This window comes from Crocodylus porosus, unplaced genomic scaffold (genome assembly GCF_001723895.1).
Source record: "Crocodylus porosus isolate Cpor-Errol unplaced genomic scaffold, CroPor_comp1, whole genome shotgun sequence".
In the NCBI taxonomy this organism is placed as follows: Eukaryota; Metazoa; Chordata; order Crocodylia; family Crocodylidae; genus Crocodylus; species Crocodylus porosus.
Genome location: NW_017728950.1, coordinates 66,027,231 through 66,054,529, shown reverse-complemented (window position 1 = coordinate 66,054,529; position 27,299 = coordinate 66,027,231). Strand labels below are relative to the sequence as shown.

Here is a 27,299-nt window from a genome sequence, read left to right as displayed (position 1 = left end):
CTATCCCACTCATAAACGGCACGAATAAATGTATTTTGATCACCAAACCTTGGTTTTGCAGGCAAAAGACATCAAATTGAAATACTTTTAAAGTATTTAAAAATATTACTTAATGTGTTTCTCTGTAAAAAAAATGTTTCCTATATTGACACAATGATATGACTATAAAAAATTAATTTGGCATTGATTTGGAATGGGCTGTGGAACTCATTTGTGATTGATGGTGCCCTTTAAACTCACGTACACAAAGGATATGATAAAGAAGTCACTAAAATCAATTAAAAGACTCCCAGTGACTTCAATAGTCTTTAGAGAAGGCCAAAAATACATTTAACGTTTTAAAACAAAACATTTAGGAATCAAATTAGATACTTAAAATATTTACAAAGGTAAACCAAATATTTTGAAGTTAATGTTTCAGTGTGATTATAGCAAGGTATATTTGCCTTAAAAGTCAAACAATTTGAAAAAAAGAATCATGAAAAAGTCACCATTTTGATGTCTCAGATGCATCCCATTTAAAGCACTACTGGCTTGCACAAAAGATTTTGCCTGATACTGCACTAAGCATTTGCCTGATGCTGTGCCCAGGTCGTGCTGCTGGCCCCAGCTCTGTAGTACCGGAAGGAAGCTGCATGCACAGCGCCAACCTGATCTGCCCGCCCAGGCTGAGCAACAGCAGCAGTGCTGGTGCCAGACAGAAGCTGCTGCTCAGTATGGGGGAAAAGTGGCTTTTCCCCCTTCCTGCTGCTGCCACTGAGATCCTGGAGCAGGCTGCCCTGTGTCTGCTCTGCACTGCCACTACTGCCCCACTGGGCAACACAGAGATGGCAGGGACAATGATGGAGACACAGAGCAGTCCAGTGTGGGCTCCGGGCAGCTGCACTAGGAAGAGCCTGGCAGCAGCAAGTGAGAAGGGTTGCTTTTTCCCCATTCTGAGCAACAGTGTCTGCCTGGCAGCTGCCTCTTCTGCAGCTGCTCAGCTCAATATGGGCCATTATGGAGCAGGCATGGGGCAAGGGAGCAGGTACCCACCAGTACCAGGGGGCTGGGGCCAGTGATGGTGACAACTGGAAGGAGCTGCCACCATTTGGACTGCCAAGAAAAGCAGTCCAGCCATGGAGCTGCCCCAGCCCCACAGCATACCCAAGGGGCAGGAGGCTGTGCTATTGTCAGATGGTGCCTGAGCCAGGCAGGATCAAGGGAACAGCTGTGGGTCAGAGAAAGCCACTCCACGGGCCAGATTTAGCCCACGGGCCATATTTTGCCCACCCCTGGTCTATCGCACAAGACTCCTGAGCTTTAGTGCCTATTTTAACTACTAGACATACCACCTCCCTGGTCACTGTTAATACTTGGAGAAGCACTGGAGATTGTTATCATGACACATAGGAGTATAATCAAATAAGTACATATCTTTATGCATGGAGTTAGGCATAATTCCTTATGTAAGATGAGAAGGATAAATACTCAACAACTGAAGTGGCTATGGTTTCATTAACTACCATATTCCTATTAGGATAAATCCTGAATTCTTTACTCAGCTATTTTGCCTGATTGGAAAAATGAGTAAAGACTTGAGGATTAAAGCAATAATATTAAACAGCATTTAGGTGGTACATGACAAACATTAACTAATAAACACTCATAACCAAGTCTAGCTGTGCAAGGCTTCTTTGAATTGCTTACTTAGGAAATTACATCCACTTATCTAGCTGAAGAGGAGAAGTAGTAGGAAAGGGCTGTCTTACAGCAATGGACAATTGTATTTACTTAGGTGGCCAAGTGAATGAAAAAATCAATAGTAGCAGTGAGGACAAAGTAACAGCAGGAAAGTAAAAACATCAGTAGGGACAAACACCAGCAGCAGGATGAATAAACTAGCCCAAATTTATAGAAAAATCTTTGTTCCCCCCCAAATAGCTTTTAATTAAAATGATCAATAAAGGCTGTCCGAATAGGAAGTACAACTCTAATAGGAGGCCATTGTGGGTTTGAACACTAGGTGCTCACTCTACATTCATACTACAATGAAGTCCAGTGTGACATTATTTTATGGGGGTCGCATGAAAGAACATGACGTATTAATGCAGGTTAAGTAAAACAGTGATTTTGTACTTTGAATCAAGCTGCCCTATATTTTCTAAAGGGGAAAATAGTACTTCAGAGTTTCCACTATAAAATCCATATGTGCTAAGTTATTACAGAATTAAAGTGTATGACATAGTTCTGATTCTGTTAGTGAGTGCTTTCAACTGAACTCCTGCACTGCTCCCTCTCCCAGAAATATTTCTGGTGGTAGAAATTTCTGACCAATGTCCCCCATTAGTTCTTACATCATATTATCATTGTGAGAAAGAAACAGGAGAATGAAAAATGATACACAGTTGGTAGAGGTTCCATCAGGTCCATCATAAAAGTAATTCTGGTTTAGGAGAATAAGGTTCGGAGTTAAAGGCTGCCAACCTAGGAAGAAGATCAAGGGAAATACAACAGGACACCAACATGAAGCGTGTTGTAGCCAGGCATCCAAAGAAAATTAGGAGCAGACATACTGCCTGAAAGAGAGTTTAAATATCTGAGTGAAGTTTGTGGGGGAAGAGGAGGAAAAGGGAAATTAGATTCTGGAAACTGCTCTTACTCAGGCAGTTTGGCTACTGAGTTTCACAAAAGAGGCATGAATCAGAATTTAAAAAAAATGTTTAAAGCAGATCAGTAAAGCTGGATTTTTAATGTTGGGGAAGAAAGGCTGGAGAGTAGATGTCTTCTACACTTTACAAGATGTACTGAGCCAGATGATAGCACCTTCATTGAAAGCATGTTAATCATCTCAGTGAAATGAATGAGGTTATTTGCAGAATAAGGTCCTACTCAATGTGAATAAGAAAGAATACAGTCTCTAATGGCTTTTTGCCTTTAAAACCATGAATCAGTAAGCCATGAACAATTGAAATTCTAGTCTCATGGCTTAAAAAGAGGTCTACATGATAGTCATAGATGCCTGGATGAGAATATGATTACCACTGGTGTTTGTTACAAAGTTTACCCACAGAATTTTATCACCCTGTATTCTGGTGTAGAACATTAACTTAATTAAGCCTGTTTAAACCTAAGGATATTTCAGAAAGAAATCAAGAAATAAGTCTTAGTATAAAGTGTTATTAGATGTTTTCTTTCTCCATGTCACTTTTAATGTCTAGTGAAACCTAGTGAAACTAGAATTTGAATGGCTTCTTCTATGGAGGCGGCAAACATAAGGGGAGTTGGAGATCTCTAATTCTTTTTGGTTTAGATTGAAACTATTGACAGTGATTTTCAACAACTGATGGGGACCTGTCCTCCAGCCTGGTTCCCAGCCCTCTCAACTTATCCTTGACACTCCCTACTGCTCAATTGTGTGGCAGCGCTATGATCTTCAGGCCAGTAAGGGGGAAACAAGGAAGACTTTCCCTATCCCAGTTACCAGTCCCACAGGCTTTAAATGCCATGCTTGCTGCTCACTACATGTGTTGATTTAAAAATGCACAGGGATAGAAAAGCTGCTTTAGGGGCAGCAGGGCAATGTTTTCCATGTCTTCTCTAGGACATGGGACTTCCTTGTCTGGGGAATGGGCTGGGGACTTTACCCTGCTGTCCCACTCTACTCCTAGACTGGTCTATGGGAAGGGAATGGAGCTGCCAGAAGAGATTCCCTGCCTCTTTCCCAAACCTCTTCTCTCTGTTCTGGGCAAACATGGGGAGCTTTTTCCTGCTATTTCACCCTCTACTGCTCCTCACTCACAACCACTGCTCCCCACACCTTCCCCAGACTGAGATCATCCCCTGTGTCTTAGGAAGGCACAAGGAACAAGGGAGACGGGGCAGCTGCACACTGAACACCTGTACTGCTGCCTCTCTTGGAAACATTTCTCAGAAATGTCTACTGCTAGAAATGCATGCCAGTTCCAGTCCAGGATTAGCTCATAGTGTTTATGATGCTACCCATTCCAATCTCCACATGCAATTAATGCACATTAATAAACTCTGGTGCAGTTTGAACTGATCTTTATTACTCCTGGACACTGTGTTTGCACAAGCACGTGGGACCACAGCACATTGCGCTTAGTTGGAGCAGCTCCAGTTGGCAGGGGACTCAGGGAGTCAATCTGTCTGCCCAGGGCTGCTCTGGTCCAGTGTGGTGTGCTGCAGAGGGACTGGATGGGGTGAAAGGATGCTCCAGTATGGGGCTAGCCAGCATGCAGCCAGTTCCATCATAGATTCATAGATGTAGGGTCAGAAGGGACCTAAGTAGATCATCAAGTCTGACCCCCTGCCCTGGGCAGGAGAGAATGCTGGGCTTAATGTCCCAGCCACACCCATGAGTGTCTATATGTGCATTGTAGTGTACTAAATAACACCACCCTAGGATAGTACTTTTGTTGACATATACTATTCTAGGGCAGAGTGTATTAGTTTCCTGTGGCTTAATAGGGCTGCACATGTAGATGCTGAGACTTTACTAGTAAGTAATTAGTCAGATCCACTAATTAGTTACTAATTAATCAGCTCCACGTAAATGTCGAATGTAGATATACACACTGAGAGAAGCCCTGTACTTTAAAAATAGATGCAGAGAGTTGTATTAGAAAAATGCAAGAGTATTCATGCTATAGCTATAGGCTCCAGGCAGTGGTTCTTCTATATTCTTTGTTTACCATCTGGCAGTTACCTGTAAGTTGTTAATTTGGAAATACCAAAAAATAACATTAAAAATGGAGTATACCTTTTTCCTCTTATTAGTTCCCCCCACCAACACACCACCTAATTGTACTTTATAAAGCAAAAGGATATAGTTAATTTCTTTGGCCAGAATATTAGCTGGTGTAAATCATTGTTGTATTCAGTGCCTTCAGAGAAGCTGATTTACACAAGATGAGAATCTAGTAATTTGTTACTAATATAGAATAGGGCCATACCAAGCTTTGGTCACTGATTCAATTCAGCAGAAATTCAACCTGATTCAGCGGTTGACTCTCTGAATTCAAATCAAATCAGAAGACCTTTTAATCTCTCTGAATTAAATCAGAACCCTCCAAATTGATTTGGAGAAACTTGGAGAGATTCAATGATTCAGACATAGACACAGAATTAAATATTTTTTCTACATACCTCAAGGTACCAGGTGGCTCATCAATGCTGAGAAGGTGGGATTGATGGAGCTTCCCACGGGAGTGCAGGGGGGTCCTCAGCATGTTCGGCATCAGACCTGGAAGTGGAGCTGACGCACTTCCACTCCACTTCCGGGTCCACTACCAAACACGCAGGCCACCCCACCCATGCTTCTGTGGGACACTCCATCTGACCCACCATCTCAGCGTTCACAAGCCACACTTGGTACCTCGAGGTATGTAGAAAAAACATTTAAAGCTGTGTCTATGGCCAAATAGCTGATTCTCTGAATCAGCATTGAATCTTCAGATTTGGATTCAGTCAAATCAAATTGGGACAGTGATCCGAATCAACAGATCAAATCACTGTCCCCCGAATCAGGCTGAATCTGAATCCGAACTGAACATGGCCCACTTTGCACACCCCAAATATACAGGATAATGACAAAGGGACTTAAGTGCCATACTGCTCGGAATAGCAACAAATAGGTTTTAAGTATTTGGCCCCATGTAAGGCACTTGTGATATATAATTCATGAGAAGAATTTGGCACCTTAGAATAGGATTAAGAGGGGGTGGGGAGGGGAGTCTATAATACAGACAGGTGCTCACACTTGATCTCTCTCTGGGCTAATGAATCTTAAGGCATTCCATGTAAAGTGAAACAGCTTCAACCAAAAAAATTGAGAGTCCCCAAAAAGCATGTGGCTGGTTGCCCAAGACAATCTTCTAGGAAGTGGGCGAGGAACCCATGACATTCACATCCTAGATGATAATGTAACCACTTTTGGGTGGAAATCCACCAACACCTCCTCCTGCAGCACTTGTGCTTTGTGTAGAGTCTGTTAGACGTGCTCTGAGCTTCCCTACTGCTCTGAGCTTGCCTACTGAATCAAGCTGCTTGTAGGCTCAGTGGAAAGAATTCCTTGTTTATGGATCCTGACAGGGCTTAGAAGTGAAATAGGTATCAAGCTTTTCATCAGAGTGAGTTCTGGACATGGCCAGAAGCAGAATTTCAGAAGTACCCAGAGAACTTTAAAGTTAAAGACACCTACAGACTTTAGATGCCTCTAGGATTAGGTGGCAGGGTAAATAAGTGAAAGTGCTATTTTTGACCTTGGTGTTCTAGATTGGGAGTTAGGTAGGACTGAGACACCTAAATCTATTTTTGGATCTGTATCTAATTTCCTAGGTCATCAGGAAACATCCAGCCCTCTTTTTAATCTAAACCTGCCTTCAGAATCAGTAAAAGATGGTATAGATCATAACAATTTATGAGAATTGTTTAACAGGAATGGAATCAAAACTGCAGCTATAGTACATATGTACTTCATCTTGATCAGAGATGGAAGTCAGTGAAAAGAATCAATCTTAAATTAGTCCAGGGATATACTCTAAATTGCATAAACTTTGTGACAAGATTAACTTTTTTTTACTAAAAGGGCTCACTATTACATTTGCAATCCTTGGTGGTTCAGTGGGTTAGATAAGATATTCTTGTTCTTAAATGCAATGATTCACAAAAGCTCTAGTTCTTAAGGGTGATGACTATATTTAAGGCTTGAATCATATTCAATGGAAATAGCCAACAACTGGAGAGAGACAAGTAAAAGAAGAGTAAAGATAGTGAAAGTAAAGAGAGAAATGAGAAGAAGAAACTGATAGGAGAGAAGAGAGGAGAGAAATACAGAAAAAGCAGAGAAAATGAGGAAAGAACAGGTGAAAAATGAGAGGAATTATAACAAAGAAAAACTAAAAAGGTCATGGTGGTTAAATAGAAAATGTAGGAAAAAATAATAAAGCAAAATGTTAAGAAAAGAAGAAAAGTCAGTTTAAAAATGAGGAAGAAGAAACTATTTCTCATTTAAAAACAAGGCCCACTGAAAGGAAACTTCTGGTGTATTAACTGTTATATTTTGGAAGTAGTCTGCAGCACTATGACCCCCTAAAAAAACAGTGGATCCACTGCACCAGTGACTCTCAATGAACTATCTATGTCCCAGGTTTATCACATGGATTGAACGTATATATGGATTCTGACTTGAAATGCTGCTCCTCTTCTAGAGCTGGATTCTTTTGGACTGTAATTATCCATCATTTCATGTTGTAGGATGATCTTGTAAGAACATTATCAAGCTCATTTATCAGCTAGTGAATTGAAAGAAAACTACGCTATTAACCTACTTCACTTTGTGTCTACCTAACAAAACCACAGTAAAATAACAATACTGCCAATGCATAATAATGCATGTGTAATACACCTTTTATGGATCTCATTTTTTGTCTTTAGATAACATTTATCAGTTACTATAATATATAGGACTCACTCCAAACTTGGTATCCAAGTGGATGGTTTTCAAAGCATAGAAACAAAAATGTGCCATTTTTTCTTTGACCTGAGGAAGAATGTCTTGCATTTGAAAGCTTTTGCAACTCTAGGCCAACTACACAGTTGATCCAATAAAAGATACCACCCTAAGAAATACTTGCCTTTCGCATAATTTCTGGACCATCATGGCTTAAACATCACTCTTACAGTACCATTTTTTTGGTTGAACTAGGAGCATGTTTTGTGTATTTTTCTTCCATATCGAGAAAAAAGGTCCCAACATACCACTTCAAGATAAAGTGGTACACTGGGGCTAAATGTACCCTAATTTTACACCTGTGCAAACAAACTGAAGTCCACATGGATATAAATGAGGCCAGACTTTTGTTCCTAATATCTTTCATTTCATTGTTGTTAACATCTTGCTTTGTGTGCTGGATTGTGACTGTTCTTCAATTATGTTGGCATGCTTAAGCCAACTCTCATGACTATGCAATTTGTTTTCATATAAAGGGAATAGCATCAGCAGTATGAGTGAAAATATTGTAACTTTTTTCTCCAGGAGGTAGATCTTCCATTATCTTAATGTATAGGGATTGCAGGTAGGAAAGAGGCCAAGTTACATTTGAGGAGTCTGTAAGATACTGTAATTTTAACTATATGAAGAAAGTTATCTCTATGAAAATTGGTGAAATGTTTCAAATTTTATTTTTATCCACATGCTCTATGGAAAAATGCTCAATTCATTTTCATATAAGAAAGATAACAATACATGATCAAAACTATTGCTCTTGTGCCAGAATCTGTTCTTAAAACAATACTCAGTGTAATAAAACCAGATATGAACTAGTAAAGCCAATTTCAAACTCTACTTCTTACCTTTAATTTTGGCACTCTTAATACAATGACTCAAATGACCAAAAATGAGGTTAAAGAATGTCTTATTTTCTTCTTTCTTTCCAGTTCCAAATGATACTTCAACATTTGTATGTAGATTATTTATAAATGCATAGTACAGTACTTATCTCAGAAGCCTCTTTAGTCTTTGGATCTCTTCTCTCGCTGTTTAATATTGCTATGCAGAACGTTGTTTTTCTCAAAATTACTCATAAGCTTCCTTGTAAATTTTCTCCTAAACTCAGATTGTCTTTAGGGAACTCCTAACTCTTATCATCTTAGTTTAGATACTAGTGAGTTCCTCCGCATCCTTCCTCCAGTAATAGGGTTTTTTTTCATATAGGGATAAATATATGTGAAAAAGCAGGAAAAACTACAGCCCTGCCATAGATGTTCTATTTTCTGGTCAACTCAGTTTATGCAGAAGAAAAGAGAAGTAAGTTCAGTTAAGTGCTCATTATATTCCTGATTTAGCAATGTTAGATTAAAATGAAAACCTAGTTCACATGTGAATATGCATGTGGCTTATTTTCTGGTTTGTCTCTCTTTCCCACTGGGATTGGCCATCAGAAATAACTGGTTTGTATGACTGGACCCTTAACTGAACTCTGTTGCAGAGACAAATTACATAATTCTATCAGTTTATATAAATCTAGCTGCCTAGCAACAATAACAACAGCAGCTTCAGCTAAGCAGCATCACATAAACCAGTGCTTACTGCTGGGGGCATTGGTTTCTGGATGTAGAATATTTACTAGTGAGTCAATCTGTGCTCTTTAGAGTAGGGAAGAAAGAAAATAGTCCAATCAGACTTAGAAGATGAAGAAAGGATAAAGATGATATAATTAACAAAGCATACCAGCTCAAGTCAGCCTCCCACATGCTGTTGACAAATAAGTTTAATTTATAAAGCACTATGCAAAGTACCAGCTGAAGAAAATGTAAAATCAAAATATTATGCTAGTATGATTAAGTGAGACAAGTGGGTTAGGAAAAAGCCACTAATGAAGCCTAAATAAAATAAACTTATGGGCAAGTCATCCGGTGTCTTTATCAACTGAAAGGGTGTTTTGTAATCATGCAGGTGGTACTGTTGATATCAGAATGTCAAATTGCTGCACAGCCACTTCCTTTTATAATAATTAAACTCACTATTTTCCAAGCAAAATTTCCCCTGTATATATCCCTTTTGACTGTGATTTTACAACACTGTTGTTTAAGGAAGGAGCATGTATGTTGGATAATGCAAGGACTGTGATAAGAGCTAACAGCAAACAAGCCCCGCTGAACATGATTCATACCAGTGGACGCATCTACATGACATGCTATGTCGCTGTAGCAACGAGCCACTGCGCAGTAGCTCACTGCTATGGTGACATAGGGTTGGAACCAACACTTGTGCTGCTGGGACTGCATAGTACCAGTGGGTACAATGTAACAAAGGCACGTGTAGACACACCCAGTGATGAGATCAGTGATTTTCAACCAAGATGCTGTAAAACCCTCAGCTGCCACAAGAGCTTTTTAAGTGTGCTGCCGGGTGCTGTGCAATATTAGCATTGTTACATGATTTACTGTACAAATCCAGAGATTTCAAATAGGAATTAATAGTGTCAAAAACATTCAGACTTGTTGTGGTCTTTCCAAATTCTTTAGGACAGAAGAATTGCTCTAGTATTTTTCTGTAGTCAAAAAAACCAAGTAAGAACTAACAGCCATGTCCTGAGGAGTGCCCTGCATCTAACCAGGGGTGCCTTGCATCTAAAAAGGTTGAGAACCACTAGACTACGTAAAAGAGGATTGTAGATTTCTTTTGCAGCAGTCAAAAGGATATTTGTCTGAAAGTTTAGTTCTGTAAGATCTGGTAATTCATAGTGTGTGTGCCTACTCACCTAAAACCAGATTATATTCCACCCACTGGGTACCTAGGAGGATTTAGGCACCTAAATGCTGTTCTGTTCCACTCTGTTCAAGTCCTGGAAATTCATTTATGCATCTACCTTTTAACCCATCATCATCTAATCCTTAAAACTGAATCACAAAAACCAGTGAGGTGGAGGAGGATCTACCCACCTTTTGTCTGAGCAGTTTTTCAGGGATTCACGCTGGGTGGAATATTACTTAGATGTAACTACATGAGACACTGACTGCATGGTAGTAAAAAAATAATATACAGTAACACATCACAGCATGGACAGTGCTAATATGCTATTGCACAGTATTATTAAGCTATTGTGCAGTAGCATCACCTAAAAGTTGTTCGCCAGTGCTACTGTCCCATAACTCAGGTTACTGCGCATTTATTTAGTACTTTGTAATACAAGTACTAAATAAATATACAGTAAAAACTAAGCAGTAGCATCTCATGTAGATGTGCCCTGTAAGTGGAATAGGATCTGGCCTCACTTCACATATTATATTTTTTACTATTGATCAGTTGACAACCTTGTAAACATGGGAAGAGAAAATGTAATGGAAAGAAATTAAGATGGCAGTCCAAATATTTCTGGTGCAAACATGCGAATGAGTATTCTGTAGACTTTTGTTTTCCTCTAATGTGGTTTCAAACAAACACACAAACAAAAAATTGTTTTTACAAATGCTCATTAAAACAATCATAAGGAGTAATGAATATCCGTTAGTGAATTTTATTCAAAATGATTTTCACATTATTTGAGTATAATTTTAACTTTTTAATTTTTTAACAATATAACAGAATGAAAAGGAGTTTCAAAGTAAAAACAAAATTTGCTGTTTTAGAGTTTCTACCATGCAGTATGAACGCAGTCAAATCAAGACTGCACTGTAACAAACATTTGCAGAAAGAATTCCTGACTGTAGAAAATGAATACTGAAGCTTAATGTGCATCACTGATGCTCAGCCCTCTACCAGCAGAAAATCTAAGTCAGCATTTTCTAGGAGAATTTCTTTTAAAGGATTTACGGAAGCAACCCACAAGTATCAATATTCCCTGTGCAAACTCATATCTTTGTTCTGTTCTCTCTTGCTCACTCTGTCTCTTTTTGAATTTCCTATAAAAGCTAAATTAGGTCTCATGGGTACTGCACCACTAAACAAAGATCTCTTCTAGTCCATTGTGATGGAAGTAAATGTACTCAGGAGGGAGATGAACTTGAAGGAGAGGCTAAAGTGTCTTCCTCCCCCCAATTCTCTCATCTTTAGCACAGACTTCTCTACCTCTCTACACAAAATCTTTCTTAGATTCACTCCTTCTCTCTCACACAGACACCTGAGTTTACAGTACTAGAATAAAGACCTTTTTAGCATAAATTTGTTGAACAGCTGCAACATGGATGAGTCCTTCTACCATTTCCTAGTGAGAATATAATATATTTGGAATGCCAAGACACTCTTCTCAATACTTAGCCAGCTATGCTAGCAGGATGTGTCTACAGCACAGTCTACAGCCCATAACCCAACAGAAAGTCAATTTCACTGTCTTGGCAGCTTCCAGTTTATAACAGGTAAGACTGAATTCCTAAAGCAATGGAGGACCAACCTTTTTGGCATATGCACCAACAATTAGCCCCCCACCATCTCTGAGTGCTACTTCCCCTGCCTGTTTTGCTGCTCTGGTTTCTGCTTCTTACTCTGTTTAATACTGTTCTGCCAGCCCCCTTCATAACCCTGGGGAATGTGTGCTGCAGGTTGACCACCCTGTCTGAAAATTTACTTAATTTTCACTTGATCAAAACAGGATTTAAAGTTACAGAAAAGAGTATAAATACAAATGTCAGTGAGAGAGATGAAAATTCACCATTTATATTAAGAGCTTTAACAAAATGCAACATTTTAATAGTCTAAAATATAAAAAGTAAAATGCTATCTTTGGTGAACACAACATATATTTTTCACTTTGGTAGTTGAGACTTTCAGAATATTTAGAAGGTATCCAATACTTAACTCAGAATTACAAGGAGAATATTATTAGAAGACTAACAACTGATAGTTTTATCACAAATTCAGAAGATCCTGTGTTCCATACATAAAAAAAAAATGAAGAAACATTAAAAAGGTAATTATTTCCATGATTGCATTGAAATTTTAGAAAAAAATAGAACCACATATCAATGCAGCCCATTATAAGCATACAACAATCAAGATCCCATTCCAGTGCCCCTCTCAGAAAATCTGAATGAGTCTAAACAAGATGTATGGATGCAGATATGACTATTTAAGACTATAGGTACTAGTAGCTGGAAATGCTGTTAGACCACTTGATAGTAGAAACAGTAAAAAGACAGATTGTTGTATGTGTATTATAGTGCTATAATATAAAAAAAAACCCTTTGAAAGCAACAGAAAAAATATATAGTGAACTTGCACACATTCTGTTCTGCTCAGCTATTCCTGATCCATCTATTTTCTTCAACTAGCTGGCATAGGCCTGTAAATTTAAAATGTAAATTGAAGACAATTGTGTGTTAAAACCATCCCAATTTTCTATGGCTAATGAAATAACTTGACTATATCAACCCACAGGACAGTCTTTGCATAATTAAGTATTTCTCATATACCACACATATATTGCTGAATTTTATATTACTACTTAAATTGTGGCCTACTCTAAAATGCTCTCACACAAAACTGGATAATTTAGGGGATTACTAATGAACACAAGGACAAAGCTGCTGGTTCAACTCCAGGTCAGTAGTGACTGAATATAATAAAATTATGATGGTCATTTGGTGGCCTAAGTGAAATGAGTTGGTGGTCTCAGAACAGTCCTCAACGGACTTGGTTTACAACAACAACAGAAAGAATTGCTGATTAACACTAATAGGCACTCCTGTTGGCAGTCTCAGCAATAAGGTTTTAGATTAAATGGACATGGGAAAGGGATCTCTCTAGGTTAAGGGCCAAAGCACAATAGTATGCATGAGACAACCTTGCGTTTCTGTTCTGTATACATTTCCCTGTATCAGGTATATTTACTAAGGGCCTAATCATACTAACGATTGTGCATGCAAGTAATTTTACCAGTGTAACTACTTACATACTTTAAAAGTGTTGGGATTGGACCCTAAAATATTTCAGTCTCCATAAATGCTGCAGCACTTTTCAGTACTAAGTTTATATTCAGCATTATGAAAGTATGTGATAGTAGGTCCTGCATAAAATAAATAACTAAATAAGTTCTCTGGTAAAGTTCTTATTTCTAGAATTGCAAGCTTTCATAGCCCAGGGCCTCATTCAATTTACAAATTAGGACTTCAATAAATATTTTTCATTTTTCTTCGCACATACATAAATAGGCTAAGTGTGTTTACAGCTGAAAACCTCCTACTCTTATTCTACATATCCTTTGGAAATTAAATCTCGTATTCTAGTAAAAATAATGATGTTAAAAAAGGTAAAATACATTAAAAATGAATCAAAACATATTCCTGATCTTATTATAACACCCATATTATTCTTTACAGTTTTTATGTACATTTGTTGCTGGTAAGTGGTGTCACATTGACATCCTTGGAAAAATAAAGTCTCCTTTTTTATTCACATGTCTGGATAGCCTGGAAAGTAAAAGCTCCTTGTTCATGCTGCACTACCAATGAGTCACATGCCTGACCTAGAAGAACCACAACTAGGGTTGAAAGGACAGTTTTTTCTCAGTGCTTAGTCTGCTGAGGCTGCCAACAGAAGTGTCAGCCAGGGTGGTAGTTTCTATAGCCTTACAAGCAGCCACAGGACAGTAACATTTAACCATCACTGTTAATCTCAGCTGGACTTCCACACAAAGTTAGAAGCTGCATAAATTGTAAAGAAAAAAGTCCAGAAAATCTGGAAGGTTAAGCTCTGGGAGGAAACCTGTAAAAATATGTAAAAGGATAGGGAAATAGAATTTTTCCCTATTTTAGAAAAATCTAGAAAATGCAGTAAACATATAGTGTACTATGGTCAAATTGCATATTTTGATGTGGATGTATGTTTCCTGCTGAAATTGATGGATGTTCTGGTTACAAACTTGGGAGAAAAAACAATCCTTTAATTTTTAAATAAGATGTTATGAGAGATATATTATGTATCAAAATATGTCCTTGTGAAATATGAAAAATATATTCAAATAGTACCAACTTCTAAAAAATTACTTAGTCCATACATTATATGAAAAAATAACATTGTTTTAATATTCTTTTAAAAGACACAATCAGCATCCACACAGGCATTAGTAACCTTTACGCAAAATAACCTTGTAAGTTTCTCCTTCTCGAATAAAATAGCCAATTTCTACTTTTTATTTTTTAGAATAAAATAAAACTCCATTACTATTCTTTAGAGAAGTGTCTAACTATCAAGACTGTTATTTCTGAGTTCATTAAAATTACAGAAATGCTGTGCTATTTTGCTTATTCCTCTGAAATTATTATAGCCTCCTGCTGTTTATTCTGCTTCTAACTATGACATTAAAACATGATAATGCTGAAAAATTAAAAACTGGCCAAATCTGGATTCCCCTTTTATGTAGCAGTAATGGCATGGAGGCTTTTACTAGCATGACTGCTGTTTTCCAGCCTGAGTACTCTTAAGGATAGATGAACCAGAGGAAGAAAGGTGGCAGATGGGCTTTTAGCCTGTTCTGTGCTTAGTACCCTCAAAGCTATGAGGTGGGGAAAGCAGGAAGTCCCACAGAGCAGTTCTCCTCAAATTCTACTTGCCCCCTTTCCCTGAGTCTGAGGATTACTGAAGTCTTGACTATTTTATATTCTCCGTGAAGTTGCCACATGAGAAGAAAAAGATGATCAGGACATTTCTCTCCCTCACATGCATAAACATACTTCCCTGGAAGTTACAAGGTATTAGAAAGTTCATAGGAATGTTGGTCCTATTTGCTCTGTACCCTCTAAGCATGAAGGAAGGGATCTGAGGGCATCAACTCTTTTTTTACACTCATAATTCTGTTTTGCAGCTATGTGTTGGGACATTACCCTTTACAGATATTCTTCTCTCTGTGAGCATGCTCAAGTGGAATCAGGCAGACACTATACAGTCAGTTATCCCAAAAAATTACGATTAGAGATATAGATTCTGTTCCCAGACCAGGCAAAGAGTAGGTGTAGTCAACCAAATAGTATTGGAGTGGAGGACTTAATCAAGTCAGGCCTCCAGGGCTGTGGAACTTGGTCACACTACAAAAATGTAGTGAAGCTTTGTGTTGAGGTGAACAGGGCCACAGTATACCTAACTGTTGTTAATATTTCTTTATTTCCTTTATGTAACATGTCCAACATAATCAGCTTTGGAATAGATGGCTTTACTTCTATTAAAAAATGAAAAAAAAAGTTTTTTTGAACTGGCGTTTTAAATACTTGGGTTTACCTTTATTTTGCAAATGGGAAAATAATACTGATTGTGAATTTTGCAAGTTATTATGATTGCTGAAATTAATTGCACATCAAACATCTTATAATGTATGTCATGATAAATATATATGTGATGTGCCAACCTGCAACTACTCTGAAGTAGTGGGACACTATCTATGTTCATTAAGAATGAACAGGATATCTAGTGTTAATTTATGGCTACTTAAATATGTATACTTAAAAAAAGTACGTGTATTTAGCAAAATAAATTCACTACATTTAAATGGGTGTGCCATTTTTCGCACAATTTAAGCCCAGCAACTGCCTGCATGCCTGGGCGTTTAGATTGACCTATGTATGAGCGTTAGGTCGATCTACTGTAAGGGCTTATATGTAGCCTAATTGTGTTATCTCAAAAAGCACTGGAGTGCTACATTCTATCCTCGTTCGGTTCATAAAGCAAATACCAAATGAGAGGTCATATCCAGTCAAAGGATTTTAAAACAGAAACCTCACAATCAGTAGGAAGCTGTATTTAAAAATCAAGGATGAAATAAGGTGTCAGCTGGAGTTGCACACACAGATTTCATTCAGAAAATGTAATATGGTATAAGTTTATTTGGGATATTGACACGTATGTAGTGAAACAAAGCAAAACAATTCTCTAGAAAACTTTCACATGATAACATACCTGCAGCTTTTCATAACAAGATAGAGATGATATTATTTTTACTTAAAAAACACAAAGTTTTGTAGTGAGACTTTCAAAACGCAAATCAGCATGGGACAAATTCTGTTTCCACTGAACAGAACAGAGGTAGGACAGCAGTAAATTGTTTTGAAAACCTCATTGTTAATATTTTGACAGCTGCCATGACATGGGAAAATCTTTTCAAAGTTAACCCACTCTCAGCAACTTGACAAGCATATGATATACAAAGGCAAGCTGAGATAATTGAGAAATATTTAACATATTTTATCTGAATGTTTGTTAATAATGCAGGCCCTGCTATTTTTACACAAGGGGTGTATTCATAATTTAAATTGCTATTAATTGTGAGTAAAGACTATAGAATCATACCCTGAATCCACTGACATCATTATGTTATCCTTCTTCTCATTAATAAAGCTCCTCTATTCATGCTCGAGGAATGAATTAAGCCTGAATTTGACGATTTTTTTTCCACAGGAAGAAACAGATTTATATTGACATTATGTTTTTTCTTCTTCTTGTAATAATGATCCTCCTTGCTTTCTTTGCAATTGTATAGAGGCTTTGGTTCTCATTTGGATGCAGACAGTTTTCACTAATTCAACTTAACAAAAGGATAATTTAATATATTTTGGAGTAAAAGAAAATTGTACAAATTTTCTTATTTTTGAAGTCTTCAATTATTTAATTTTAAAGTAGAGCTCTCCTTCAATTTGTGTTGATTTTTCTTCTTAATGCAGTTTATTAGTGCCATACATCAGTTCATTATGGCTTTCTATATTTTGGATGATTAGCTATTAGAATGCTGTTTGGTAGTAGTGGAGTGATGTAGCTGTGTTGGTCTAGAAAATGTGCATGCGAGGTAAGGATTTTTGTTAGTGATATCTTTCACTGGGCCAACTGCATGGTCAGGATAGATTTAGATAAGCTTTCAAACACAGTACATTCTTTTTCAGCTTTTTGCTGTGGTGCATGTATGTCTATGAATGTAGAAGTAGTGGAATTATTCATAAAGGGAGACAACTAGTTCATGGTCAGTTACTGGCTGTAATTAAAATTTCAACATTTTTGCACACCCACACAGCTGCATTCTGATACATTGCTAAAAAATTAAGATAACTTATAGTTCACCATCAGTATAATTTGATCCCCAAAAGAATCTCTTTCCCTTAAACATATGACCACAGAATGGCACAGTACCTTACCTAATGTTTTTTTCTTGTGCCATTTCTTCTCTGTGCCACTAGACTGTGCTACACTCGCTCATGTTACCAATTCTCCTACAGCTGACAAGCAGATTTTAACTTCATCATCATTTATTCTCTGTTGCAGCTAATTTTTGTTAAATATCAAACATATATTAATATTGCAAAAAACTGAAGCCTGACCTTAGTAATGCTTTTCATAGTCAGCAAGTTGAATAAGTGTGTCTGTTTTTTCTCTCAGACAGCTAATAATGAAAGGAAATGCTGGAAATGTTGATTTAAATATGTCTATATGATCTAGTTAAGGCCTGATTAGCATTTTTTTTAATTATTTTCATTTGTCAATTGATTCCTGGAAAACAAAATCAGTGCTACTATGTTCTGGTAACTCAGAAGGGATCAAGAAAACAAATGCTAACAGTATTGCATGAAGTACTTCTCTGACAGGTTCTTAAACTAAAAAGAACCAGCCACTAGTTTATCATCAGTTAATATGATCAGGAATAATTCTAAAAGACACATGTTTCTTGGTTGCTGTTTCTTAGCTGAAATCCTTGTTGTTGTTCTTAAAACAACATAATCGATTAGGTACAGTGTTGAGTGGTCCCTTTCTTAAGGAAGTTTCTACTTCTAAGTGAAACGGTAAAAAGTGGCTTGCAAATTCTTTCACAGTTATTCTTTACTGCAATTGTTCACGGTACCAGTTTGTGGCTTAATCATAATTCCTTTGAGTACATGGGAGCTTGTCACTTATTCCAGTAAAACCAGGATGGGACTTCTGTTCCTTTCCTCTTCTACCTTTCCCAAAAAAAGCACAGTTGAACAGAATCCCTGCTGTGTAAAAACATACACTATTCCAAACAGTCCTATAATATGGATAATTTACATGAAACATTTCTTCCTCTGTTTTCCCCCGTATCAGTCTAGGTCCCACACTTACCAACTTGAATGACGCATATCCCCTTTTATCTTCTGTTGTATTATAAATAGTTTGGGGTCTAAGTTTCACTTGTCTGTAAATAGCCCTGCTTTCACTTATATCACTTGAAGTTTATTTTAGAATCATAATTCCATACAAAAAAAATCAATCTGCACCCAAATAAATTATCCTCCCCGCTGCCCTGCTGACAGCTCATTATTTTGACTCTATGCTAAACTATTATAAATTATTTTGTTTTGTCTTCTTTTGATGTCATTTCCCCCTTACCCCCCCCATGAAGACCTTAACTCAATAAAATTCAGAAAATTCTTTACTCAGAATTCCTAACTCACTGAAGTAAGGAAACTTTATACGAAGATGGCTGGGGGCAGAGGGGTAAAACACAATAAGAATACCTAATTTGTTTGCAAATGCTAGTCTAAAGAACATAGTTCAGTTTTGATTCTAGTGAACTGATATTTGAGACAACAGAAACTCAAAATGTTCATTTTTTAGACAAGTCAGTTTAGGAAGCATTGCTACTCACGGATAGCAAGAAAGAAGTGGTTAGCTTTGGTGCGATCTCTTCAAACACGCATAAGGTCAAGCTAGAACACTTCTAACATTGCCCAAAGCTGTATTTAAAACACTGATTTTACAATGTACGTTAATAAGACATAATCTCACAATGTGTTCTAGCTATTCTTACACTTTAGTAACTACCCATTTTGTGTTCTGTCAATATTTTTTCATAGAAGTAATGGTACTAGGAAAAGTTAATTTGACCAAGATGAATTCATATACAAATTGTAATGGGGCAAACATGTAGAGCATTTGGAGTTAAACTAATTTAAATAATTTTTATTTCTGAAATTTCTGAAGACCAGAAAGTACAATAATTTAGAATGATTTCTGCATTTCAAGGTTGTTGTTTTTTTTCTAGAGGACAATCTATCATACTACAACATGCCAAACTCTATCCAATTTCAAAGAGTACAGGTTTGAAGGTTGATGGTGATTTTGCTGAAAACTTCTGCTGAGTGCTTTTGCAACAAGCTTTGTTAACACAACGTGCTTCTTATGACTTTGATTCCCTCTAAGCCTTTGTAATCTTTCACATTTCTTACAGTACCAAACCACTGGGTTTTACATGAGCATTTCCAGTACACAGCCTCAAATCCGGCTTGCGTTGCTCACGTGAATAGTCCCAAAACTCCAGCTGGACCGCTCACGTATGCAAGGTCCAGGTTAACAGGATTTGGACCACAGAGTATAAAACAGTAATCTTTTTATAAAAACAAGTTCATCCAACAAGTAATCACAATTACTTGATGCTTACTCTTTAAAGAGTGCATTGTTTTTAATGTCTGTGGGCTAGACAGAGATAACTAACAATTTTATAAAATATATTAAAAATTTGGACAGCACAAAATTCTGATGTTCCTCCTTTAAAACGGTTAGACCTACAACACAATCGCCAATTCATCAAAATAATTCATCATTAACACCGTAGTAAACACATTTGTGTCAAACTGAATTAGCCTATAGAGTTGTATTGGAGGCAGAGAAACAGCTGTCATTTTGTTTGCATAAATTTCCAGCAATATGTTTCTGGCAAAGTACAGTATGTGCACTTCAGCTTTATATAAAAATAGACTTTGATGCAAAGGGAGGAAAAGCACAGAGGGACAAAACTTCACTTCAACGAGCCTACTCAAATGAGTAAGTTCTATTCAGATGGAAGAGGGTCTTCAGAATCACACTTAGGGATAAAAAGTCCATTTAAAGAAGTGGGAGTTATCAAGTGCTTATAAATATTAGACACCAAAGAGCAAAATCATAGTCTCCAACCTGCCAGTGAGTGTGATTATGGAATCCTTATAACATATTGCGTATCTTATTCTCAAATTAGCATTGCTAACTTGCATAATACTGACTAGAATGTCAGAAGGAAGAAGATGTGTATTTATTTTATGAAGCACATTTAAACATTAACAATAACATTTTGACTTTTAACTTAAGGTTTAAAGCTGTCATTAGGAAACTGTTTAAATACAAATTTATCAAGTCAAAATGACAATTTCATTTATAACATATTTTGTTGTTTAAATGGGTTACTATTTTGTCCCACCACAACTACATTTTAGAAAGTGCCTTATACATGTAAAACACTGCATAAGAGCTACTTATGATTATTGTTTATTGGCTCTTTCATTCTATTATTGTTTGGTTTATTTTTTTACAGTTTCCTTTAATTTGCTTCTTACATTTCATTTACTGTTCATGTAATTACACAACTTTTATATTTAGCCTGATTTACCATAAATGCCATTATAACACCTGTGGTTTCCCTCATTAAGAACTGAATGGACAAGGTCATGGGTTGAAAGGGCAGCATATGGGCTACGAAAGGGCTAGTTAATATAACCTATTATACTGGTGCACTGGTAAAGCTCATTTCTATTCATCTGATGATTAGTTCAATCAATATTTATTTCTGTGTACTTCCTTTGTCTTTAGCTACAAAGCAGACATTCTTCAATTTCATAGCACAAGCCATGTCTTCTATGAATTCATTGCTTCACTTGAGAGAGAAAAAAAAGATTTATTAGGCAGTCTGGGATTCTGTCTTTTGATTTTGTTTTTTTGCACCAGGTGGGTAACACACATATTATGGCAAATGCTGCTTCCCTGGACTGAGTATTAGCAAATTTATAGTTCAGCCATATATTTCCTAACAGGCACATGCTAACATCACACAGCATTTAATGTCCATTCCTACCCCAAAAACTTTCTGTTATTTAGTATGGGATATCTATCAACTCCAAGCAATGACTCCTATGAATACAATGCTTTATCTCATATATATTTTTACAGTATAGTGACATGTTTTAATATCAACACTAAGTTTCCAGCATTGCATTCAGTGGTACTTGTGTTTCTTGTGTTTATTAACATGAGAAAACTTTTAGATCAGGATCAGGATCTGTAACTGTGAAATTAGAATTTCAGTGAAATCATATTAGTATTATAATATTTTTTTTCTAATGGTACCCACTTAATTCCAAGCACTGTCAAAACGAGGAAGGTGAATGATCTCTATTAAATAAAATCCATATTTATTTTCACATTTTTTCAAATTAAATATAAGATTGCTTGTCAATGGAGAAATAGCCAACCAGAAGCATGTGTTCAGAAAATTGAGACAGAAAAAAACAAAACCCATACTGAGCTGTAGGTTCAAATATTTTTGGAAATTAAGACAGGTCATTATTTATTTTGAAATGCAGCACTTTTGTTCAATAGCTTAATATAAACTCTGTATTAAAGCATTGAAAAGAGAGAATATGTGATATTACGTGGAATCTTACTATTAGGAAAATTCAGTTGAACATGATTAACAACCGATATCAAGTAACCACTCAATTTTCAGACCTGACCTGTTCTAATTATAATTTAACTAAAGGAATATCATTATATGTTAATGTTAACATTTATATTTTTCTGGAAAAAATAAAACAATAGTGTGCAGCTTAGTATGGGTCTTATTGCTTACTGTTTACTGAAAATTATTAAAATGTATTCAGTAAAGGCAAATCTATTCTCAGGAAAGGCCTAATCCTGAAAACCCTTGCTAGGGTAAATGTTTTCTGTAATGCAAACCCTACAATGAAGTTAATTAATGTTATTCACATAAGAAGAAGTTGCAGGACTGAGCACACTGTGATCTACTCAAATACAGTTTTAATTCTGCTGGGATCTGTTGCCAAACCCAGTTAAATCAATAATTATTTTTGTTAGAATAATTAATTCACAGTTAATACACTATAACATTTATAGATTCATACCTATAAGAATTTACTTGGCTTAATTTATTGTAAAATTAGTTAAATAATCCAGAAACATATTTCTGGAGGAATTTATGATAAAGAATTTATTTACCCCAAAAAGATTATAAAATGACCTGCATTCACCTGTTAAATTTGTGGGAAACGACACACATTTCAGCTATCCAGACACTTTTTGTGTGTTAATTAATAAACTCCCTCAAAATACTGCAGTTTGGATTTGTTTAATTCACACCTTCTTAATTGCTCATGAATGTATCTGGAAACTGTGAAAATAGAATAACTGTAGAAAGTACTGTAGTATTTTACTGACCAATACCTGACCCTAATAAGGTACTATCTCAAAGCCTATAGACGTTCTTTAGAACCAGAGTTTTAAGACTTTTTTTCAATGTATTAGAGGTCACTGCTTACTGAGATCCCACTGGAAAGTTTAAATGCCACTTTTAACAAATACTTTAACACTGGTGCTTTGCAACACTGTTTTAATGTCATTTTCACAAATTGTTTAATCATAATCTTGGCTTCTGTACGTTTGGAAGTGACAAGTGCCTGGAGTAAATTTGGCTCTATTTTGACCTAGTTTTTAGCCACTTATTTCTTTCTTTATAGAGTCCTGATGACATTATATACAGGACTTGAACATTCTTAAACAGCATTAAAACATAATACAGTAGAATACCACAAAATTTAGGATTTGTCTGTTTTTGCAAATCAGGTTGAAATTGTACAGGAAGTAAATTAAATGTTTTTGTTTAATTAGGCACCATGTTGATTTTATATAATAGTACACACATATATGTGTGTGTGTATAAATATATATGCACATATATGTATACATATATATACACACACATATAATATGTACTATTATATATATCTTTATCTATGTAGAATAGATAAAGCTATATATAATATATTCTTTTACTAAGAAAAATATTTTAAAGTGTTAAAGTATGTTATCTCTGATCTAAAAAGCAGCCAGTATCTCTTTACCTTACATTTCCAATGCTCAAGACAAATGCTTTATGTGAAATGGAATTCTGCTATTTTATACATCCTTCTAGAGGTAACTTTTTTTGTTAGTGTTCAGCTTTTTCCTGGTAAAAGTTTCCAGACTATGCATATTATGTTAACTGCTTGAAAAAAAAGGATATGGACTAATGACGGCTATTGAAGTACCCAAAAGCACAAAGATGCTTACATTCGACCTGCTGTACCACAATATTGTTCAGCTGTAAACCAGCATTACTGAGTAGTCTCAGAAGGATTTGAACTAAGATTCTAAACACAGGAAATTATTGCTTTGGGTATCACATTACCAGCATCTGTAACATAGTTACATAACTGCTTAAGTGTGACTTGTAACATAGCTGTAAATTTTAGGAGCATGGACTGACTCCCTGGCTTCAATTCTGTAAAGCATCATGGCATTCCAAATGATTGTGGCAAGTTTTGAGATAGTCATGTTTGTTTTTTTTTGGTGGGGTGGAGGAGTATATTAAAAGAGCAAGCACACATGCCTCTCAGATGTAACTCTGTAAACATGGTGTTCCAATTTGCTGAGGCAAGTTTTGGGATATTAAAGATTTTTTAGAGGTTGCAGGGGTGGGGATATATTAAAAGAGCCACCATGGGTACCTCTTAGATGTAACACTGTAAACATGGGAGTTCCAAATTACTGAGACAAGTTTTGGGATAGTCATGATTTTTTGGGGAGGAGGGAAATATGTTAAAAGAGCAAGTATGCATGCATCTCAGATGTAACACTGTAAACATGGGCGTTCCAAATGATTGAGGCATGTTTTAGGATAGTCAAGATTTTTGGGGGGAGGGTGGGGGGAGGAGATATATTAAAAGAGCAAGCAGGCATGCATCTCAGGTGTAACTATAAAGTCGAGAGGACCACAGATCGGCTGGGAAAGTTTGGCAGAAGAAGAGCTCATGTGTTAGGAAGAACGCTGTCTTTTCTAAAGGTAATAGAAAACACATCCTTGCTGTTAAATAAGAGAATGCCCCTGGCAAGAACAGCCATGCTCACTGTCTGTGTGCAATATTAATATCACCGTGCAATATTAAGATTAATTGCTGCAGCCAACAATCTACTGATTAGATCGACACATTTCTTTTGGAAAGAGGACTGAAAAGGCACCAGGGCTGATACTCCGCACTCAAGCAACTCGCCCATTGAGCTGAATGGATACTGAAAAGCCACACTAAAAGGGTAGTTGGTCTAATAAAACGCATCGTCTCCAGCCCACGAGTTCTAGCGTTTTGCATTTCTTTTTATCTCCGGCTACCAAATACATCCCTGTCTTCTTTACTTGCACCTAATTAAAACAGAGTCCAGGTCCCGCTCTGCTACACAGCCTGCCCTGCACTCACAAGAGAGGGAATTGCTTGATTCGTGTGCTTATTTTTACTGCTCTGCCCTCCTCACTTAAAGTCCACGAAGTCCCTACTTGGACATACTGATTCATGTTTAAAAAAGCCCCCCCCCCCCGCGGTCCTGTTCCTCTCAAGGGAGGGGAGCTTAAGGCTAGCGTAGTTGACACAGAACTTGATATGGAAACGTGGTCATCCAAGCCAGCTGCCAAGCAGAAGAAAAACGTTGCTGGGGATGGGGCAGAGTTTGATGACTTGTAGGCACCGTGTTTCTCCCTCCGTCCTCAATCCTGGCAAATGAGGGTGGGGAGGGACCTCAGGAGGTCATCTAGTGCCAGCCCCTGCTCCAAGCAGGACCACCGGTCTGCTACGTAACTCATGCTAAATAAATCTAAATAATCATGATCGGATCGGACAGAAATAATAACAATAATTGCCCTTTTCTGTGCTTTACAGGGGAGAAAAACACCACACTTTTATTATTATTATTATTATTATTATTATTATTATTATGTTTAGCCCCTATGAGGATTTTATCTGCCCTGCAAGTGGAAGAAACACTGGCCGCAAGGAGCTCATTCGTTTGCAAACCTCTTGGGGACCTGGGTGAGCTGTGGGGTTCAGTGCTAGGAATTAGGGAAGCTGGGGGGCAGGACTGTTTTCCCAGCCATGAAAAGATCCAAGAGCCTGGTCACCCCCCACCCCCTCCACTGCAGCCCTCCCTCCTCCTTTTTACCCTCCATCACAACAAAAGGTAAAAACCCAGTCAGGAAACAATGCCCCAGAAGTGCGCACACAGCGCCTGGCTTAGCCTCCTTGGGAAGGGGAGAAGGAGGTGGCACAGGCAGGGGTTTTGCTGGAGGAGGAGGGGGCCTGTGCAGGCTAGCAGGGGATGGACAGGATCTCGGAGGAAAGGGGCAGCAGCAGCTACTGAGCAGGGGAGACGGGGGAGAAGTAACTTCCCGGACTTTAAATGCTGGAGACTGCAAGGGAGAGAGGACCGGGGTGGGGGGAACCCCAAACCCACCCTGGATGAGACCCAGCTGAGCATCCCTGAGGGACACAGGACCCTGGGCAGGAGGGACCGATGGACTGACCCAGTGAATGGCAATTCTTCAGGTTATGTTCCCAGCTAAATCCGTTCCTCAGCTTTTCTATTTGGAGGGTTTTTTCAGTGCCAAGGTGAAAGTGGCCTCTCCCCCCGCAGCCGCCTGGCCCAGGGGTCGGTCCGCGCCGGGCAGCCGGCGGCGCTGGGGGAGAGGAGGGAAAAGTTGCGCGGGGACGGCAGGGCCGGCTCCCTCCCTCGGCGGCGGGCTGGCACAACTCGAGACGTTTCCACCCGCGGACTCGTGAAAGCCGCGCATTGTTCTGCTCCCGGATCAAGGCTGCGAGCCCCGGTCCCGGGATGAGCGGGGGGGACGGGGCTTTGGCCCGACCCGACCCGACCCGAGCGCCTCTTGCAGGGAGGGAGGGGGCAGGCGGGCGCGGGGCGGCGGCGAGCGCGGCTGTGACGGGAAGCGCGGAGCCGAGGAACGTGTGTACGCCCCGGGTCCGGCCTCGGCCTCGGCCCTGCCCGGGACAAGTGGGGCAGGGGGCAGAGGCACCCCAGATGCCGGCCCGGGGGCACGCAGAAACAGCACGGCCGCCCCCCCTCCCCCATCACACGCATACCCCGCTACCACCATCACACACCCACCCACCCACCAGTACCATCATCACACACGCATACACACCACAACTACTACCACCACCACACACACATATAATCACACCCCCAAGTACCATCACCACACACACACCACACAACTACCCCCCCCCCCGACTCTCTCTCCAAGGACCCAGCCCCTGGGCAGCTGGCCGTGCACAGCAGATCCCAATGCAACTCTCCCCTCACCGCCTTGAAGGGCACCTTGCACCCAGATGCCTCCAGCACCAGCCTTGCTCCCACTGCGAGCCCCCGCTCCCACCCTACAAGCCCCCCCCCCCTTCGGCTCCCAGCTGGGCTCCCGCAGGTCTCCCGGCCCGAGGCAGCCCCCGGCCATGTGCACCCCTGGCGCCGCCGGGCCCTTCCCCGGGCCGCCCGCTCCCAGCGCGTCACTCGGGGCTGCTGCACCCCGTGTCCCCTCCTCCCCCCGGCCATAAACCGTGCTCAAGGTGTGGGGGGGAGGGGCTGAGGGCCTCTGACGCTGAGGAGAGCTCGAGGCTGGGGCGGGGGAAGACTTTCAGCTTGGTTTTCTTTCCTTTTTCCCCCCTCTTCGCCCGGGGCGGCGGGCGCGGAGGAGCCGGGCTGCCGCGCGGCAGGGGGAGGGGAGCCGGGGCGAAGGACTCGATTGAAATGCAAGGAGCCGCTCGCTCCGAAACGAATGAGTCAGCTCCAAGTTCAAGGCGAAGGAGGCAGGACCGCGGCTGCCGGGCGCAGCACAGCCCCCACCCGTGGGAGGCAGGTAACAAGGAGGCCACGAGTGCCCGCGGCTGACACGGCGCCCGGCTGCGACGGGGACGAGCCGTCAAACAAAGCGAGCAAAGTAGTTGAA

The 27,299-nt window shown here is 39.0% G+C and overlaps 1 protein-coding gene across 1 annotated transcript in view; it reads right to left on the bottom strand.

Moving 5' to 3' along the window:
* RORB (RAR related orphan receptor B) overlaps positions 1 to 27,299 on the bottom strand; it is a 183,931-nt gene that overhangs the window by 155,426 nt on the left and 1,206 nt on the right. The window lies entirely within an intron of this gene.